The following is a 6,199-nucleotide window of genomic DNA, read 5'->3' as shown; positions in this document are numbered from 1 at the left end:
GGAGCACTGGGAAATGACCTCTGGGGCTGGGGAGGGGCTCCAGCCTTCTTAAGGAGGCGGGGGACCCATGGGGGCGGGGAGTGTTAAGAGCATTTAAGAGTCCTTAATGCTACTTATCAATGAAGTGTTTGGACATTATCTCAGAATCCTTTAAACCAACCCACGTTTAAACCCACTGGTAACAGGAACAAAAACTAAACATTATCCTATTGCTCCTGAAATGCATGCAGCCTGAAGAGTTAATGATTTTGTGGGCTTTGTTCAGGGACCAGAAAAAAGTCAGACAGAACGCTGACTGGAAATATGGAGAGGAGATTTTGGACAGGCCTGCTCGGCAAGAGGGAGAGCACTGCTTCTCGTCCCCCTAGAAAAGGCTCTTCTGACTGCATAGTCAGTGATTGTGCCCAACTCAGTGACAAAAACTGATGATCAGGCCACCCACGATAGCTGTTCTCTTGCTCTTTGTACATTCCCTGCTTCACCAGTCTGATTCACCTACACCCTATTCACGTGAATGAACTTCCCTTACTATTGTTATTTTATTTATTTATTTATTTTGGCTGCACTGTGTGGTTTCTGGGATCTTAGTTCCCCAACCAGGGATCAAACCCAGGCCCACAGCAGGGAAACGGTGGAGTCCTAACCACTGGACCTCCAGGGAATTCCCTGACCTTCCCTCTTAATCATAAGGCCTAATCAGTCAATGCGTACCTACTTATCCTGGCCCCAGCTAGTGAATGTGCTAATCTTTAGATCATATTTCACTTGGTATTTCCGCATTTTTATCTATTACTGAAAATGGTTTGATCTGATGTACAGAGGCTACCCAGAGGTTTCACTAAAAACAGAGCAGTTTCGCGTGCAACGGACAATTTTCTTAATATAGACTTTACAAAATTATCAATATTGGTGGATTCCTAACCCAAGATAGATTTTTCTGTTTTTTGGAAAAAATATAACTATCAAAAACACAATTGAATAACTGGCTGAGCTTAGAAGCACCTGTATATTAGGCAAGATTTACTTTCTCCAGATTACTCAGTGCCCATTTATCTGATACAGCTGAGCAGAAGATAGAGCTGAATAGAAGTAGGTAATACATTTGTTTATCTTTCTACCATTTCTTTGTCTCAAATTAAAATCAATATCTCCTAGATATGAAAGTGATGTGCATGCCAACTTGGAAATAGAGATTATGTTCCTCACTCACACTGGAGCTGGGGTCCTGGAAAACTCCTCCTGCCTTTGTCTTCATAACTTCACCTTGCTCACCAGTTACAAGTTGAGACCCACTGATCAGACTGTCAACCAACTGATCTTGGCCAACAACTGTTTTGCCAAAAGCCTGCTTTCGGTTTTAAGGTTCGTTGGATTCGCTGGCAAAATAACCACTCGTCTCACACGAATAAACAGCTTCAATCAAATCTTTAATAGAAAGTGATTTAACTTAACTTCAATATACAGTCATTAGAGGGAAAGGAATAAGAATATTAACAGAGTATATAAATTTCAATATACAATCATTAGAGGGAGAGGAATATTAACAGAGTATATAACAGAGCATACATCACAGAATTGGGCTGACACCTACTTCCAGATCCAAGTGGCAGCTAGGAATTCCCTTGAACAGCAATCTGGAGTCCCAGTTGGGAACGTCCCGGGCGGTGAGTCCACCCCACGGGTGGGACTTCAGAGTGCTGCCCAAAGGAGTCCTGCTTTTAACACCAAGCCGCAAGCTGATAGTCATCAGCTTGCGTGCAAGTATGCAGCTCTGGCTATTATCGCAAATGTTTTGATACTTTAGTTGTAAGTCTCAGAATGTTCGCTGAATTGCGGGAACTGGCCAGATTCCCAAGTCCCAGGAAGCTTTGTGACTTACTCCCTTCTTTATCTGTTGTATCCCAAGACTGACTAGCACTGTTTCTGCTGACCTGCATGTAGTCTAGCAGCTCGATGTGTAGCTCTTTCAGAGTCTTTGTTTAGTCAAAAGCCTATTGTCTCTGAAGCCTGAACAAGACTATTTTATTAGCCTCCCCAACAACTTGGCTCTTTGCTCCAGAGGGATCCCACAGACAATGACAGTTTTTGGATTGAAACACTTCCTCTATGATCTTGGGTGTACATCTGTCTTGTATTTACAGAGTGGCCACAAGGGTTTCTCTCGGCACTACCTGCCTTCTGAGTGGCTTCCTGGCCATTAAGTTTTGCCCCAGAACCTCTTGGTGGATAGACTTCAGAATTCAGTCCCCCCAAATGCATTGGCTTCTTTACTTTCCTTTTCTGGTTCCTTCAGCTGTTGGTAAATGTCTATATTCCTATGAACGTGATTGGTCCTGGAAACAGCACATATGTGTGAAAAAAATTTTTACATACTGTTTCTCAGCCACGTCAGACAGAAGTCTCGGCTTATTACATGCATTCTTATTTTATCCCCTGGATGTTATTTGGGCTTCAAGATCTGGACCAGTGGTACATGATATTTGTCCTGCACAGATACAAGCAGCGAACCCAGTACAACCACAGCAACAGACTTTACCCCAGACCTCCCCACGTGGCCACAGCCACATGCACCATCCTTATCCTTGTGAGTTTCTTCATCTCTTTTTACTGTCTCTCTTCCATTTTGAGTCTTTGTGTTACTGTAATTGTAAATTCAGGCCAGTAGCTGATGGAAACATCTGTGCTACTAGCTCCGGATTTCCCAGCTTTCAGCCCCTTTGTGCTCATCAGCAGTGACACCGGTGTCTCTAGGTTCTTCTATGATTTCTGCTCCAAAAAAATTATTTTCCTAATATTGTTAAACATTTATGTCTTATTTCTGCAGTGAATCAATTAATTTTTTTTTAAGGGAAATTTGGGGATCTACTCCTTCCTAGTTCAGCCACTTGAGAGGTCTGGACCTCAATTTGTTTTTAATTTATTTATTATTTATTTTTCTCTGCGTTGGGTCTTTGTTGCTGCGTGCAGGCTTTCTCTAGTTGTGGCGAGTGGTGCCTACTCTTCATTGTGGTGCTCGGGCTTCTCATTGCGGTGGCTTCTCTTGTTGCGGAGAACAGGCTCTAGGAGCACGGGACTCAGTAGTTGTGGTACGCGGGCTCAGTAGTTGTGGCTCGTGGGTTCTAGAGCGCAGGCTCAGTAGTTGTGGCGCATGGGCTTAGTTGCTCCGCAGCATGTGGGATCTTCCTGGACCAGGACTGGAACCCTTATCCCCTGCATTGGCAAGCAGATTCTTAATCACTGCACCACCAGGGAAGTCCCTAATTTTCTTTTTTAACTTAGGTGATTGTCAGGTACAAATAATTATACAATGAAAAGGTGATTGGCTAAGGGTCTTTCAATTTTCATTCATTAATTGGGATATATTGGTGAATAAGAACAGATAAATTCTTGCATTTCTAGAGCTAATAGAATATCCAGAAAATGAAAATTTTATCTAGTTATACAGAATTTACTTAATCTACTTATACTTTACTACCTAGTAGCCACTCTTGGGAAAGTTTTCATTAACTAATTGAGTACAATGGAAAGAAACAGGAAATTTAGACATAGAAGTTTGTGTCTTTATGTACTTGTATCTTATATGGTTACTTTAAAAACAAATTTTTAAAGCATATTCAGATCCAGGAGTTCCAGGTAGATGAAAGAGCACCTCTAGAGCCCCACACATAACTTCACAGAGCTATCAGAGATCTGAAGATATCCACCATGTTTGGAATGCAGAAATAGAGGAGACATATGGTGGGAGGAGAAACAATAAATATATGTAATGGTTGGTGCTGACTTATATTATAAAACCAGTCCAAAATTCTAATTTTGTCCAACAAATATATATATTACATATTAGCCATCCTAATGAGTGTCAGGTGGTCTCATGGTCTCAGTTTGTTTTTCTTTTTTTTCCTTTTTGGCCTTGCCACACAGCATGTAGGATCTTAGTTCCCTGACCAGAGATCAAACCAGTGCACCCTGCATTGGAGTCTTAACCACTGGACCACCAGGGAAGTCCCGGTCTCTGTTATTTAATTTAATTTATTTATTTATTTATTTTTGGCTGTGTTGGGTCTTCGTTACTGCGCACGGGCTTTCTCTAGTTGCGGCAAGTGGGGGCAACTCTTCATTGAGGTGTGCAGGCTTCTCATTGTAGTGGTTTCTCTTCATTGAGGTGCGCAGGCTTCTCATTGTGGTAGCTTCTCTTTTTGCAGAGCATGGGCTCTAGGCACACGGGGTCCAGTAGTGGTGGCTCGTGGGCTCTAGAGCGCAGGCTCAGTAATTGTGGCACACGGGCTTAGTTGCTCCACGGTATGTGGGATGTTCCCAGACCAGGGCTTGAACCCGTGTCCCCTGCATTGGCAGGCAGACTCTTAACCACTACACCACCAGGGAAGTCCTTGGCAGGCGGATTCTTTTTTTTTTTAAATTTATTTATTTATTTATTTTTGGCTGTGTTGGGTCTTCGTTTCTGTGCGAGGGCTTTCTCCAGTTGCAGCAAGCGGGGGTCACTCTTCATCGCGGTGCATGGGCCTCTCACTATCGCGGCCTCTCCTGTTGCGGACAACAGGCTCCAGATGCGCAGGCTCAGTAGTTGTGGCTCACGGGCCTAGTTGCTCCGTGGCATGTGGGATCTTCCCAGACCAGGGCTCGAACCCATGTCCCCTGCATTGGCAGGTGGACTCTCAACCACTGTGCCACCAGGGAAGCCCACAGGTGGATTCTTAACCACTGTTCCACCAGGGTAGTCCCAGGGCTCTCTTATTTTAGAAATGCATTCTAAGAAATTATGTATTCAAAGACATGATACCTAGGATTATAAATGTTAAAAACTACTAAGTAAATCATGATATACAAACACAAAAAAATGTGCATAAACACGATAAATGATGTAAGATACAGGAAGGGTCCAACACAGTCATTCCATTTAAATATACATTTGAAAATATCTATTACAAAAGTAGAATATGCTCTTGCATCAGTCATTTTAATGTTGAGGATGAATTAACAATGGCAGGAGGAAACTGGTTGGAGGGCTGTACACAAGTATGTCAAAATGTATATTTTATTTATATTTTTTAAATTTTTTAAAAAATAAATTTATTTATTTATTTATTTTTGGATGTGTTGGGTCTTAGTTTCTGTGCAAGGGCTTTCTCCAGTGGCGGTGAGCAGGGGCCACTCTTCATCGCAGTGCACAGGCCTCTCACTGTCGCGGCCTCTCCCGTTGTGGAGCACAGGCTACAGACGCGCAGGCTCAGTAGTTGTGGCTCACGGGCCTAGTTGCTCCGCGGCATGTGGGATCTTCCCAGACTGGGGCATGAACCCGTGTCCCCTGCATTGGCAGGCAGATTCCTAACAACTGCGCCACCAGGGAAACCCCAAAATGTACATTTTAAATAGGCAAAATTTAAGTCAACTATTCATCCAGTAAATGATTTTCAAAACAACGATGCAAAACCTGTCACTTTATAATCATTCTACTAAGGTTTATTAGCTACCTTCTTAAAATTGTGGCTACTGTACCTGTAATGGTGGGAAAAGAATACAATAGCAGCCTACTGGCAATGCTTCCCAAATGAATGTTCAGTGAAATTATGTTGGCAATTTGACCTTGGCTATGGTTGGAATATTTACAGCACGGAAACTGGCAAACACTACAAACCAGAGATTAATTTATTGTGTAATTGAATGTCTGGACTTAACACTAAGGTAGCATATGTTAATAATGCAGATTATTCCTAAACCTGTATAATGTATGTGGCCATTACATTATGCATAGTATAAAATTGAGAAAAAGTTGAGAACATATTCTTTCACTATTCCAAATTATAATTACATTCAGAAAAGAAATCACTCACATTATTGGTGAATGTGTGAAATCTAACAGATGTCTTTGTTGTTTACGTGCTCTCTTTTGTCAAAAAAAGAGAAAATAGCCATATCTCACAAAATAAAAGTAGGCAAAAGATAGGAATAGAAATTTAACCAGACAGGACACACAGGTAAAAAATAGACACATGAAAAACAAAATTCAACATCAACAATCCTAAGAAAGGGAATTCCCTGGCAGTCCAGTGGTGAGGACTCCAGGCTTCCACAGCAGGGTGCATGCGTTAGATTCCTGGTCAGAACTAAGATCATGCATGTTGTGTGATAGGGTCAAAAAAAAAAAAAAAATTCCTGAAATAAATGCAATTAAAATCACGAC

The sequence above is a fragment of the Balaenoptera ricei genome, chromosome 19 (genome assembly GCF_028023285.1).
Source record: "Balaenoptera ricei isolate mBalRic1 chromosome 19, mBalRic1.hap2, whole genome shotgun sequence".
Classification (NCBI taxonomy): Eukaryota; Metazoa; Chordata; class Mammalia; order Artiodactyla; family Balaenopteridae; genus Balaenoptera; species Balaenoptera ricei.
This window is presented reverse-complemented; position numbering follows the sequence as displayed.